Genomic DNA, 16,302 nt, shown 5'->3' on the forward strand with positions numbered 1-16,302 from the left:
TTTTGATCAAATACTTAAATGTTACTCATTTGAATTTGGAGTGCAAATTTCATTTTGTTATAAACTTTTACAAGACTTCACTGCTTTATGCATTTAATTATATAATGACATAATGACCAGTCCTAGAACTTGTTGTAAAAAAGTCAATGAATGTTTGTTGCATCTTTTTATTCTGAATGCCTACCATAATTCTAGCACATGTTTTATTGAATATATATTTGCTGGAGGAATGAACACATGAATCCACAAATATATCAATAAATTAAGTTCAAAGGCATGATTTTAAGGTTATATGCAAACACATATAATTTCAAAGCAAAGTTGTATTTAGAAAATCTACTTGCTCATATATGATGCAGTAGACAGGCAAAAGATACATTTCTTTTTAGAAGACATTTATTTAATATAACTTTCTGTCCAATATTACATAGTTGCTTTCTCTGTCCTACCTTGGAGCAACAGATGAGAGTATATAGACTTCCACTTAAAATATAAGCCAAATAAATTATTTTCTCATTTATGTGAATTAAAAGAGACTTAATTTCATTGACCTCCTTGAAGACGGGAGATCTGAAATCTTCTCCAACCCCAGCTTGCATATTTAACTCACTGTATCCCTGTAATACCAGCGTGGAACAAGTCTGATCGGCCATGTATGGGCTATAATTTCCAGTGGTGGGCTAGCTAACTGTTATCATGGTGCCTCAGACAAAATTTCCGTGCATGTGTAGAAAAGTGATTCTTAGGCACTGCTCCATACGTCATTATGATAAAGGGAGAAAAATAATACTATTTCCCTATGTCACTGCATTCAGATAGGTTTTAAATGGAGAACCAGTTTGTTTGAATTAAAATGTTTCCTAAACTGCACTCTGCTGAACATTTTTCATGAAGATGCTCATAAATATAAGGGGCAAAAAGTCTCCTGATCAATTAACATGGGAGAACTTGCATGCCCATAAATATATTCAAGGCTTGGTATAATGCTGCAGGTAGCAAAACCTGTTTACTCCCATTTAATATTTTCAAAGCTTACTTGAGTATAGAACTCCTTTGATTTAACACAGTTGTTTCCTGTTTCAAACGATCTTTAGTAAAACATCACTTCGTGAAATACTGGCTATCAATTCAGAAATTGTATTGCTCTTTATTCATTTGCATGCTAAAAGTTTGTCCCTGTCTTCTTTAGTAAATGCATATCCACTTGATAGAATGTGTAGTTTGAGCAGGAGAGAGAGAGATCCCCCATGGTAGCATTGCCTTTTCTGTGTCTGACCACATTATTTATACCTTATCACTCCTTTAGAAAAATAGAAATTAGCAATTTGTCACCTCCATTCTCAAACTTCACCAAGTCCATACCTGAATTCTTCAACTTTACCATCCCACCTAGGACCACATAAGTGATTTCTTCATGAAATCCACACAAATTCTAACTATGAATTAATTCTAGTGATGTCAGAACAGTAAAAGCACAAACTTTGGGCATTAAAATGAATCTTAATCATCAGCAACTCTTCTTTAATAGATTAGTAAACTGAAGTAATTAAAGTTTGGAATAACTCACATCTTATTGAACTCAGTGTGGACTCAAGTTGTCATTATTGTTTGTTCTTCTTGTTGCTGCTGTTTTTGTGATGGTGGTTTTCATAGTTTTACACTATCTGAATTCATTTAAAAAAATAAAACTCTTTTAACATATATTGGAACATATCAGCCATACTTGGATAATACCATTAAGAGTCCCAACTATAAAATCCTATGGTTCATTTATTATTTTTCACAGCTATGTCATAATCCTCCATCTGAAAATGTGAGGAGGATGCATAAGAATCTTCATTTTAATATTTTGCTGATTGCTTACACAATATTCTATCTTCATTCCCATTTCTACTTTCAAAGGACAACACTATATATGTCAGCAATGAAGTTTAGTACACTGGAAATTACCATGGAAATTACTGATGATTGGCTAGCTAGAAAGCATTATCAACATCTGATGACATGATAGCTACCTTTAACCTTCTGAGTTAATGAAACTCTGCTTTGTAAAACCACATTAAGTTTCCTGATATTAGCCTTGAAATTATATATGTTATTTTGATGATAGTAACCTTAATTTGTATATTTTAAGGATATAAATAATTCAAAAATTATAAGCAGAGATATATGCAGTATGAGATCACTACTATGAATTACCTTCAAAAATTTTATTATTCAATTTTGCATCAAAATAAAATAAACAGTAAACTAAAGAAGCTTGTTTGATGAAGCGACTATCTTGCAGGATTACACTCATGGTTATGCCTTTAATTGCACAGACTGGAAAGATTTTTGAATAATCTTGAATTATTTGAATAATTTGTAATCACAGCAAAGCCTGTAATTCATTTGCATGCTTATCACACATTTGCATGTTATAATCAATTAAAGTCCATGCATGCCCAACTATACAAAACTCTCCTTAAAATAAAATTTCTCCAACAGTCTTGGCAGCTGTCCTCTCTTGATGTATATAATATATAGTGGAATACATGAAGGATTAAGTTAGATGTTCATGAAGTATATGCACACCATTTCCACTATCTGTGTTCTAGATCAAATGTTAAGAAATTAAGATGAATTGGAATATATTTACTCAATGAGTTCATATTCATAAACTGTATCATTAAATATTCATGATAATATTTGGAAGTGTTGCAATCATGTAAAGAAATTCCACATAAGAAAAGCAATATAAAAAAAAGAAAAGCAATATAGATAGTAAAGGTTGCTTTCCTCTTTTGTTTCTGTAATTTTGCTTCCATGCAAAAGCCGACTATATGTGCAGCATAGGGACTTTCAGAACCAGGTCAGCAATCACAAGGGTGATTTTCTTGGGCTCTGAGGAAGCAATGAACTAATAGGATGTTATTAGCTTTATGCCTACTCATAATAACTGGATATAGACAGGAGTATAAGATTATTATGCAGTCAAAATAGCATGGAGGAACAGAGGTATTTGTGTTACAGAAAAGAATAGTGATAACTAAAACCCGTAAAATCAGTGACTGCAATGAAGGCCAAAATATACAGATAGAGGAACAAGTATTACTACTAAGAGTTTAAATAAATCAAATAGACCAATCAGATAAACTTATTGAGTGTTGGGTAAAATTCATAGGTATTGTACACATCAAGCTTTAGAAATATAATGGACATTATACACTGTAACATCATTTCACTGCAAATTCTGAGAATGCAAATACTTCACATTGCTAACTATTTTTATAACTAAATCAACTTTATAAGGGAAAACAACTTTATATTTATGGAAGTACATCTTCATCATAATTCGTAAGAGACATCCTAATTGGGATGAAGCCCAGATGCTGTTTTTAAGCTGCTATTCTTACTGCAGGGATGGCCACCAATAGGTACATTTATACTGCATGATTCTGTCCTCTTCCCCCAACCCAGCTAGAGTTGTATGCATCAGTGACGGACAGCTGAACCAAATGGAACCCATCATGATCTTTCTATGTGGAATTTAGAACATTCCATGTCAGTGTGAGCTGGTCACTTTAATACAGGAGGTCAAATTTAGAATTGTAGGAAAGTCATGTGCAAAATGAAGCAAAGAAATCTGGTGCACAGAGAGAAGAGAGAAGAAATAACTAATTGGAAGCAAGAACCAGAGAGAGAAAGCAACCGCCGTCTAGTTCATGGGAGCTCCCTCAATCCCTTCATACCATTATTTCAAGAATTCCATTGACCTCGGGTCCTTTGAATTAACAAGTCCCTTTCTTTCTCTTAAGCTAGCTGAAGTTGGTTCATGGTACTTAAAACCAATTGAAATTTTACCAACAGATTAATAACTAAACTAATTGTAGTTATCTGAACAACTTACAAAGTTAGAATGTCTCTTCCAAACTATCCCTGCAAGTATAATACTTTATTTTAATTTGAAAAAATTAGTTCATCTTTACCTTTACTATTTAAGAGAAACAACATGTGAGTTGTTTCAAAGATCAAATTTATTTTCAGGTATATACCCACCATTGTAGTCCTGGGTCTAGGTCAGGGTAAAATGATGCATACAAAAAGGTTTTCAAAAAGTGTTAAGTCTTCATAGATTTGTATAATCCCACCATCAAAGAATGTACAAAATTATAATTATTTAGTCTGTTCTTGATAATTGTTTCTTTCTTTCACCATGAATTTTCCTTTCTTTCTGCAATTAGCGTGCATTCTTGTTTTGATTTTTAAAACTGAATTTTTCATCAGTAAAAAACAATTAAATGTTTTAAGAAATGCTATACATGTATGACCAATTAAAGTGCTAGAGTGACTTTTGGTAAAACCACTCAAGGCTTTATTAATGAATCATTTAGACACTTAACAAGTGAATATATTTTTTCATCTTTAAGATTTTACTTAAATATTGTTCAAACATAATAAAGAGAACATGTTAATGGTCAAAGTATAATAACTTTGTAAGTTTATCACAGCCACCATCTACCTCTTGAGAAGAATAAAAACATGAACCAAGAACAAGAATAATGGCAACATCATACATTGAGTGCTTAATATGGGCCAGATATTTCACTAAACACTGTCTTCATAGTTCATTGAAATCCTTATAACAGTCTTGTGCGATAGGTACTATTACACATAATTTATACATGAGGAAACTGAGAAACAGAGATCTTAAGAACCTTGCTATATATCAGATAGTAAGGGATGGAGCCAGATTTGGAATCTAGATTAGCTGATTTCAAAATCTCCATGTTCACCATACTGCCTCTAAGGAGAGAAATATTTATATACATCAGTAACTTGGATAGAACTCAATGGAGAAGTAGTCCCAGAGTTGTGTATATGTTAGTGCAGGTTGTATATTTCACAACTGTAGGGAACATCATCAAAAACTTATCCATTTTAATACTTGAGGAGAGAAACTGGGTCCTGTTTACCACTGTAATCTCAGTGCTTGGCACATAATAGTCTTTTGGTTAAAAAAGCTGTATAATTAAATAATTAAATAAAGGCTGAGCCAAGAATGCACCAAATAAATAGGAACCTCTAAATCCAAATTTTGATGTTTTTGTTTCACTATTTTATTTTTAGCTTAAAATGCACAGCCTTTTGGGTCCAAACAGTCACTACTTCTTTTTTTTTTATTTCAGCTCATTATGGGGGTACAAAAGTTCAGGTTATATATTTTACCCATGCCCCCCATCCCCCCCAGTCCTAGCTTCAAGCGTGTCCCTTCCCTAGACAGTGCTCATCGCACTCATCACGTAGGTATGCACCACTTCTTAAAGATTTAAATATATAATTGTGTATCAATCAGAGCAGATATAGTTAATGTGAATTTATGTTTGAGGCATAGAGTGCTAGAAATAAAGACCAAAAGGTCTTTACAGTGGGGTAGCTTACAGTATTCACAGAAACACTAGGTAACACTACAAATACCTAATTTCCAATGTGTTCAACACACAATAATTGCTATATTAATGCATCCTAGGAAGTGGTCACCCTTCTGTGGGGTAATAAAAGATTTAACTTGAGTTAGACTTTGAAAAACTGATTATCATTAAGATTGTATGGGTTGTGTGAAAGGTAGGTATGGTGCATTTCAAATAATTTGTGCAAAACACTATAGGTAGAACATATAAATCCTCTGGAGAGTTAAGAAGGAAATCAGTTCGTTTCGGGGACCATATTGGGTGGGGAGGTGGGGGGAGGCATATGAGATCACAAAGACAGCAGTGACTTGGTCCAAAGCACCAAAATTCCAGGCTAAGCAGTTTGGACCATCATTTTCTGCACTAATGCAAGAACTGAAAGGGAAAAAAAAAGAGACAGAGAGCGAGAGAGAATAAGGCAAAGCTTCAAAAAAACTTCAAATGCTAGAGAAGTCTTGAGCATTTTCTCTTCCCCTGCTGCCTTTAATGGAAATAATCAACAGGAATGCGGGATGATTACAGTATATTTTTTCTCTGTGGGAGAGGGAGATTATGTACTCCAAACCATAAAGCATTTGCTTGCAAAATTAATTCAAATTGACTTGCATGGGAACACTGTCACATGAATTGAAAACAGCTGAAGGATGGTTAAAAAAAAAGGATCATGATAAACAGCAATCAAACCACTTGGAAAAATACCTGGTGTTTGGGCCCCAGGGACCTCTGCAAGGCCCAGTTTTATTTAATATTTTCATTAATGAATGGTAAGATAGGACTAAAAAACAAAACAGAAAAAGCATTATATTCACCTATGGAAACTGGTGTAAATACCAATGGTAGAATTAAAAAAAAAAAAAAAAACAGCCGGAGATTACATGAACTATATCATTTGGCACAGAAATATTTAGTCAGAGATCTACAAATCTGCTTATACATAATGAAGAAAAGGGAAATATTAGGACCCCATATGAAACAGAATTATACTGGGCAATGGCCATTTGGTACAAATTTATATACAGGTGCCTCACATCACAAGAGAAGGAACAGTAACTTGCGTATGACTTTTTATAAATGATCTGAAACTCTTTTCAAATGTATGCTATCTCCTTGTTACACAGACCGGTGGAAAAAGCAATCCAAAAAAGGAACAAATCAGAAGGATTAGGTGTTGGATACAAAGCTAGACAAAGTGATGAGTATGGATAACATAGCTGTACACATTGCAATCTGGAGAAAAAAATAGATGCGGGTTGAGATGGAGGGAAGAAGAAGGATTGTACAGTATGATCTGCTAACAGAGAGGAATAAAGATTGTCTTGGAGCTACATTTTCTTGAGGAAGTTGTATTTAAGTCAGGATCTAAAGGACAGAACATTAAGCTAGCCAACTGATCTTAGGTTAAGGAAAAGAGATTAACAACAGGATATTATAGATGGAGGTCATTTTCCAGCTTATATTTACGAGCTTCTCTACAATATGTAGAAATATTTTGAAAGCCTCTGAAGAATAAAATATTTGCATCATTTTATATTGACTTTAACTATGTAATCAGATAATCAGAGTGATACCTAATGAACACATAATACATGTGTTTCCCAATCCTACTTTGCAGGAATACACTGTGAGTATTGCTAATCTATTCTCATATTTGCATATATTAAAGACTAAATTCACCATTCATCTCATATGAAGAAACAGAGCTGGACATTTTAAAGAACTTTCTTCATAATTGCTACATTTCCATGTGGGAAATCTAAATGCAAAATTGTGTGTCTTCTAAACCTTGTTGTATGCTTAATGATTATCTTGAATTTTGTAAATTATTTATCTTAATTATCTTATAGATTGGGTGTGCTTTTTGTTTTTTCTGAAAAATAATGAAAATAAAGATACTTTGCATCTGGCTTGCTCTTCATTATACTGGCATCAGCATTATATATTATAATATCCATTCCCTTTAGAATTATTTTCTATCACTGTCCAAATAAAGAGCTTTTCTGGAACCACTAATGTGTTCTTTTTACCTACTTCAGCATTATTTTAATCTTTATTAGCCACTCTGCTCAGTGTGGGCCTCCATGCCTGTCATTATCTTTCTTCTCCCTCAGTAGGAAGCAAAGCCAAAACAAGGTTCTGCCAAAACTCACCATGATCTTCACCAAAATATAAGCGATTAGAAGTGGTCAAATATTTCTCCTCATTCTTTGCCTTTAATTTTGGGGACAGAGAATCATACACACACACACACACACACACACACACACACACTTTTGTAAAAATCTCAGTATCAGAATAGAACATCCAGCTTCAGTTTTTCTTGATTCAGGAGAACCCACATAAAACAGTAACAATGTATTCACAGTCCATTTTGAGTAATCTAAACCTGAGTTATTTTCAACTTCAAAGTAAGGTTCTCTATCTCAAAGAAGTAAGAAAATAGAACAAAGTGACGGTAAAACAACAAAAGCTGTAAACTCCTGTTCTGAAGTATCTACAATCTAGGGGCCATTGCTTTTTTTTCTTTCTCCTTCAGGAAGACAGTAAGTTACTCTGTCTCCCTTTTAGTACAAATATGACCCGAGTCAATATTCTGAAATCTCCCTCAAATGAGTAAATTATTTTGAATGATCCTAACAGCCCCTAAGATCAACATAATAAAAGATTATAAAATAATGTTTATCCTCTTTATTTGACTGGGAAAAGAAAATACAGCAAAAATAAAAGCAGAACTTGCAATGCAGCTCAGAAGTGATGCTCAGGGGAACGTGAAGGCTCCCCCGTGTGCTACAGGAAGCAGAGACAGCTCAGTGGGGAGCAGGTTGGTTCCACCAAAGCAAAGGAAGCAGGTGTATCTTGTGATCGTTTGTAACAACAGTGCATGGAAAAAAAGAGCAATAGTGGAATTTCTAAGACGTAAGACTTATAATCTGTTATAAACAAACACCACAACATTAATTTTATTCTCATAAGAATAAGCCTTGAAAACACTTGCTGAAAATTTCCAGGGAACAATGATGTTTACATCCATACTTACGCCATATAGATTCATCAACACAAAATGTTCCATAAGGTCACTGAAACAACTCTAATGTAATTAGAAGGAAGCAAAATGCTTCTTGAGGGTGCGTACAGATAGGCTAGTAAAGCTATGAATATGAGATTGACAGCTTAAGGGCAGAACAAAAGGGAGACAGGAAATCCTTAAGTGAGAAAATATTTATTTCAGAAAGAGTCCAATGGGTCTACAGTTATTCAGCCAAATGACTGAATCAGAAAACTGAGAGAAATGTATTGCTATGAGGTTTTAAAATCTATTCTAAATTCTTTCATAATGTAATTAAAATGGGATTTATATAAAACATAACTTTTACCCTTTAAGAAAGATGATGTTCTTAAAGTTTTTGTTTATCTTTTTCTAAAGTCTAGACTTGGAATTTGCTACCAAACATTTGTCACTTAAGGGGAAAGTGGGAATTTGCATAAATGGCATTCTTAAGTTTATAAACAGACATAATTCTCCAAATCTCAAAATTTGGTATCAAGAATAATAGAAGGATACTGTGTGGCAAAAATAAATGCACTATCAAGCCACAAAAAGAAAAGAGAAACCTTACATGCATGTTGCTAAGTGAAGGAAGCCAATCAGAAAAGGCTACATACCCTGTGATTCCAACCGTACATAATAACATTCTGGAAAAAGCAAAACTACGGAGACAGTAAAAAGAACAGTATTTTCCAGGAGTTGGAAAGAGAGAGGGAGGGAGGGATGAAAAGGTGAAACACAGGGTTTAGCACAGTGATACTGTTCTGTACGATCCTGTAATTGCGGATACATGTTATCATATATTTGCCAAAGCCCACAGAAGGTACACTAGAAAGGGTGAATTCTAATGTAAGCTTTGGACTTTAGTTAATAATAATGTGTCAACATTGGTTCATCAGTTATAACAAATGTAATACACTAATACAATATGTTAATAGTAGTGAAACAGGGTGGGGAGGATGTTGAGGTGCGATAGAGCTGTAGTCCCCAACCTCCAGGCCGTGGCCTGGTACTGGTCAGTGGCCTGTTAGGAACCAGGCCTTGCATCACTGCCTGAGCTCTACCCCAGGCCCCAACCCTCTGCTCTCTTCCTCCACTTCACCTGTATTCATCTGTATTTACAGCTGCTCCCCATCACTTGCATCACCCCACCCCTGTCTGCAGAAAAATTATCTTCCATGAAACCGGTCCCTAGTGCCAAAAAGGTTGGGGACCACTGGTATATAGGTACTCTGTACTTTCTGCTCATTTTTCTGCAAACCTAAAAAAGTCTACTAAAAATATAAATTGGTCCTAAAGTTTACAAGTGTTTTAAAATAAAATTTGATGAAAACATAAATAACAGAGAAAGAAAGAGTCCATCAGGAAAATTAATGAACCTCAAGACAACCATATTTCTTAGTCCCATTACTGTAATCCAGTGATTCTAGTAATAGAATCACTATTACTGTTAGAACTGTGTCCTAATTGGTTGAGGCTGAAATACTTTGAGAATTTCAATATAAAATTTGTAGAAAGGGCTGATCTATAGGAAATATATACATATTTACTCAAATTAGCAGTGAAATTTAGAGTTGAGATTAATTAGTCACACTTTATATCAATTAAACCCAAAGTCAGTCTACGTTTTTGCTGTTTGTTTTTGTTTCTGTTTACAATTAAGAACTCATCATGATTTTTTTAAAATTGCAAACCCTCTCCTCCCCTTAATTTTATTCAAAATGAAATTAAACTATTGTGTTAAACACCACATTAGTGTGCTGAAGTATGAACACTCTTAAATTCTAGTTACTTCATTAAATAGTCAATGCCAAAAAGAGAGCTGAGATAGCTGAGTGGTTATTTCTTTTCACTACCAAAGTGTTGTTTTCTGGGTATATTTGTCAAGAAGTAATACAGAAACAGCTTTTTAATCAGCCATCATCCTTTCTATTTCTTTACTTTCTTAGAGGTCACATGCTGTCTTGTTTTATTCTAAAACCAACACACGAGATAGATGATATAATAGCCACCTACCCAACTCTCAGATAGGAAAGGTAAGATTCACAGAGATCAAAAAAATCACAGAATGCATTTCAGACATAGCTGGGAATCAAATTAATTCATCTTATTAACTATATTTGTATGTATAACTATATAATTACTTACATATATGTCATAAACACACAATATAACAAACGGAACATATATTTGGGCACCTATGTACTATACATTGTTTCAATATTTACGGTATAGCAGTAAACAGAATGCAACACACTCTGGCCCATTGAAAACTTTCTTTGAGAGGAATTTTCTCTCCAGCACCAATTCCTTTTTTTTTTAATTTTTTTTTTATTTCAGCATATTACAGGGGTGCAAACATTTAGGTTACATATATTGCCTTTGCCCCGCCCAAGTCAGAGCTACAAGCATGCCTATCCCCCAGAAAGTGCGCACCACACCCATTAGGTGTGAATATACCCATCCCCCCACCCCCCTCCCACCTGCCCGACACCAGATGAATGTTACTACTATATGCGCACATAAGTGTTGCTCAGTATAAACTACATGTCTGAGCACCATCCAGAACCTAGTTATGTCTCTAGAGACCTAACCATTTGGAGTAGCTTGTCACTGGTTCTGAACAACCAGTAGCCTGGAAGACCTGGATTTGAAATGGGCTCAGTCTCTAAGTAACTGCATAACCTTGGGAAAGTCACTTACCAACATTAAGCCTCCTTTTTCCCAGTCTTCCAAAAGAATACTAAATATAGCTTCGTGTATTGTCATTGTTAGTGCTAAATGTTAGTGTACTGAAAGTGTACTTTTCTCAAGGGAAAGACAGAATTAGAAACAGTGATATGATACTGCATGTGCGAAATATGGAGCGTGTGCTTTTCCCAGGTGTGTCACAAACTACTTGAATGACCTTGGGCAAATATCTCTCTGCCACTTTTGAACATCTATAGAAAGAAAAGACAGGACAAGAAAATGTTTTATCTACCATCTTGGTTACTCATTTTCAGAATCATAATACTCACTCAAGCACTAGGATGTGAGGAATTTGGTTTTTTCTTCCTTCACTGCTATAGGCCCAGTGCCTAGAAGACTGACTAAAATATAGTAAGTTTCCAGTAAATATCTATTGAATAAATGAATGCAGCAAATTTGCATAACATTTGCAGTAACATAGTACTCTTAGATACGACCAGAATAAAAAAAGGGAAGAGAGTTAAAGTTACTACCATAAGGCAGACATACAAACACACAAACATACACACAAATGCTGTTTATTGCATACATAACAGCTAAAAAAGACATCCAAAACCCATGATGTGTCCTACTTAAAGGTGAAGTACTCAAAGTCTAGAAGGAAACTATTTCAGCATGTAACACTCAGAGGAGTTTTTTTAAAAATTAAGTTGCCCTGAAACTAAAGAAAATTCTGATGGTTGTATAATATATATTTTAAAAAATGACTTTTCATATTGTGTCAAGGTCACAGACTGGCAACTTAAATGAGTGAATAGTGTCAGGTTGAGAGTGAGTCAAACAGAAGAACTTGCTTATTCTCTTAAAAATGGCAGTTTTACTCAGCTTTGGACTATTGTGGCCATGGAGGGCTCCTGACTGGGGCTTTCTGAAAGATACAATTAAACAGAGAAACTAGAAATTCAGATTTTATATGAAATCTCTCAATCGTTGAATGCTGACAGTGAATTCATATACACACACTTATATGCAAAAACAAACAAACTAGCAAACAGAAAAACAACCTTACATACTGGTAGATCTCTCAGCGTGAAAATAGAAATGCAACAGAGGGACCAAGAAAGGATATTTACCAACTGCCAATACTGTGTCAAGTACTTCTCTAGGTTGTACTTATTTAATTTTTATGGCAAAAACTATAAGTAATTTATTTCCCATTTTATAAATATAAAAATAAAATGTTATCCTTCCAATAAATATTTACTGAAGTTCTATTACAAGCGGGGAACTGAGCCAAGTTTTAGAAACACTGTGGAGTGGTAAATATGAAATAACTACAAGGAGTCTAGGAGCTTACGATATAATAAAGAGAACAAACACAGGGAAAGTATTGCAGGTGCAATGATTGCTTCTAACAAATGTATGACAGGTGCATAACTATGAGGGATGCATAATGATGTTTCCCTTAAATTCCTGACCAATTCATAGATCCAGATTTGGGGTAGACTTTATTTATCAGTCTGAGAAATGAGTATATTCATTCCTAAGGCCTAACATTCAGGAGAATGTTCTGAAAGAACTGAAAAAAAAAAGTGTAGCACTTTTAATCAAATATTCCACTTCTTGAATATATGTATTAATGTTTTCTATAAAATTTGGAAAGTTTATGTCCATTAACCCTTCAAATATTTGTTCTGACCCTTTGGCATCTCCTCTCCTTCTAAGACTCTCATTGTATCTATGTTGTTCTCACAGGGCTCTGAGTTTCTGTTTATTTCTGTTCATTATTTTTCTTTCTGTTCCTCAGGTTGGATGATCTCAGTTGTCCTATTTTTAAGTTTGCTGATTCTTTCATCTGTCTGCTCAAATCTGCTCTTAAAGCCCTGTAGTGAATTTTTTACTTATTTTTACACTTCTCAACTCTAGAATTTCTATTTGTTTCCTTTTTTGTAATTTTTGTTTACTGATATTTAGAATTTGATAAGTCATTGTTCTTATACTTTCCTTTAGTTCTTTTGGCATATTTTCCTTTAGTTCAACATATTTAAAATAGCAATTAAAGTCTGCATAGTAAGTCAAACATCTGAGCATCCTCAGCACAATTTCTAGTAACTGTTTTTGTTCCTTTTATCAGAAATTCTTTATTTTTTTTGCATGCAAGATACTTTTTGCTGAAAATTAGGCATATGCTATAATATTATGTGGCAAGTCTGCAAATAAAATTCTCCCCACTCTCCAGGGTTTGTTGTTTATTTTTTTAATAATTTTTCCAAACTCACTCTGTAAACTCTGTATTCTTCAAGGCCATGTGTAATCATTAAAGCCATTGCTTGGTTAGCTTACTTGACAGCTATTGCGTGAACCAATTTTCTTTTTACTAAACCTCAAACCAACAAGTGTTCTCATGTTTGCTGAGATTCTGTGTGTGTTGGGTCATTTCTTCAATATTCATCTAAACAATTAAATATTCTGCCTTAGCCTTCACTTCCTATTTGTGCAGAGAGGCTCAAGATCAGTCAGAGGTAAAAACGTAGGTCTTTCTCAAGTCTTTCCTAAGCATACATACATCCTTGGGCATGTGCACATCCCTCCACATGTGCATGGCCTTCTAGATTCGCAATAGTATATTGGTGCATTTTAAAGCCCCTATGGACATCTCATTTTCCAGCTTTTCCTTTTAACGGCTTTGGTTAGCTAGACTATAGTCTGTTCCAAATTTTACCCACCCCATCACACATAAAAAAAATCAGGCAATTGCCTCTGTTTTTAACAAATGCCCACCTGGGAAAATGCTTTTGGACTGCGAGAGCTCCAAGTCAGATCAAATCAAGAGTGTCTTATAATATAGTCTTTCAGGGAGCTACCAGAGAGGTCAAACAATGACAATTCTCTCAGACTTAGTCTTTGAAGATTCTCCTACCCCAATCTACTCCCTTCACAGTTACTAGGCTGCTGGTTTTCACCGTGATGAAATAGTTTTGGCTTTTCAAGACTACTTCAGACCTGGAGAGGCAGAAAGGATATAGGGCAAATTAAAATGCCACAGACCTTGCTATTTTTAAAAGATTCAGTCATTTTTCTTGAGTAAATGTTCCACAGACTGGTCCAAGACTTTGGTTCATTTCCAAGAGTTCTACAAAAGTTGATTTTGACAATTTTTTTCCAGCTTTCTCGTGGATTTTATTGAGAAGAAAATTTTGGGGAGGCCCTTATTCCACAATTTTTGTGGACATCATTATGATGATCTATATTTCACCTGCGATAATGTTGCTTATCTAATCATAAATGGCACAGTCTACTAAAAATGTTAAAAGTATATATATATTTCTTCTTATAATTTTATATACTTTAAACACTCATTTTCTTTAAAATATAACACAAAATGTTCCTTCATCTTGTATTTGAGTGGCATAAGACAAAATATACCACCTGAATTCTACATACATAACTCACATTTGAACAAATGCACATTCACTAAGCTCCTCTAAATTAACTTCTCTTTATTCAATATCAACATTAGGTACACCTATATCAAAGAAAACATCACATAAAAAACTAAGAATTTTGAAAGGATACTCATTATTTAAACAACTGAAGAAAAGCAGCACTGTACTAACAATTATATTAGAGGGAAAAAAGAAAGCACCAAGTTATTAGAATGATTGAAAAAAATCCCATTTCTTTTACAAAGGGATTAAAGAAATTAATTGTGCTTTATATAGAAATCATATAAAAATTGAGTAAATTCCCCCAAATTTCTAGTTGCTAAAACAGCTGCAAAATCATACTTATACTTTCACGGACACACTCTGTCAAAACTCTTTTTTAATAACTTCCGAGTGGCAAGAGAGGAAAAACATAAAACTAAATTCAAAGAGAATATCATGTATTTTCTCAGAATTCTAAAAAATTAATTTCAAAACATGTTAGCCATCTTCTCAAAAAGAAAAAAAATTTAAAATATTTAATAGATCATTTTTGGCCTGTGAAAAATGTGGAATACAAACTGTATGTAGAGGTTCTTACAGACAGATGTTAGCCAGCCATTGATCTCTATGGGGTGATGACGGATGAAAGAAAGAAAAAAGACAGGTTGGGTGTGGGGGAAGAAAGAAAAAGAAGAAGGAAGAGTATAAAAATAATAAAAGAGAAACAGATTAAAAGAATATGTATCATTATTTTGACCCTGAGTATACCTTGGTCATGCAATATTTTTTGGGCTTTCTTGTTGTTTTCTTTGTGCCTTACCTTTATGTTCCACTATCTTAACAATCTACTAGTATTACTTTTACATATTATACCTTTATATTCAGCTATAATTTTTAACAAAAGAATGACAAATTGATGAAAAACAGGAAAGCTCACTAGATTAGGATGTTAACAAATAAATTACTATGTATTAAAACAATGAATACTACTTGTTTTATTTCCATACAACTTTCTTAGTAAAGGACTGATTAATACATCTGGTTTTCTTAAAAAAAAAAGAATTTGGGCTGTTTGGGTTATTACAACCAGAGTTGTTATAGTATTTGATTACTTAAACTAAAATTAATCTTTAATGTCATATAAAATATTGGCATGCACAATTTTCAAAATGAATTGCATATGTACATATTATAATAGTTGTAGGAATTCAAATCGTTTAAATATTTTTTCTTAAGACAAAGGATTGAAAATATTATTTGTCTTTATCATAAGGTGATTCTATAATGAGTTTCAGCAGTTTTAGTCTGGAAATTAGAAAATATTAAAATATTAAAGTTATTAGGTAATAAAATCTTCTCTCAAAGTCCAAATTGTTTTTTAATATAATAGTCATGCAATACATTTAATATTTTCTGTGCAATACGATGATTTTATCATGTTTTCATTTTTCCATCAGATAATATGGATGTGTTTTAAATTGAGCAGAAGGTAACGTAGTATTTTTTAACATAATCTATGTTAAGTAAGATTGTTAGTATCATAAATACTTTGAGATGTTTATTGTAAAAATAAGACTTACCAAATTTTCATCCAAAAGACTTGTGTTAATGTATACCAGTAAAATAATTTATTTTAAAAATTATGAATTATAAAAATCCCTCAGTGAAAACATCTTTGAAAAGTTTTCAG

General features: G+C 33.5%; 1 protein-coding gene across 3 annotated transcripts in view; it reads right to left on the reverse strand.

Moving 5' to 3' along the window:
• The window catches only part of EPHA5 (EPH receptor A5), a 263,882-nt gene that overhangs the window by 221,304 nt on the left and 26,276 nt on the right, over nucleotides 1-16,302 (reverse strand). The gene's annotated exons all lie outside the window — the stretch shown is intronic.

The sequence above is a fragment of the Lemur catta genome, chromosome 19 (genome assembly GCF_020740605.2).
Source record: "Lemur catta isolate mLemCat1 chromosome 19, mLemCat1.pri, whole genome shotgun sequence".
Taxonomy (NCBI): domain Eukaryota; kingdom Metazoa; phylum Chordata; class Mammalia; order Primates; family Lemuridae; genus Lemur; species Lemur catta.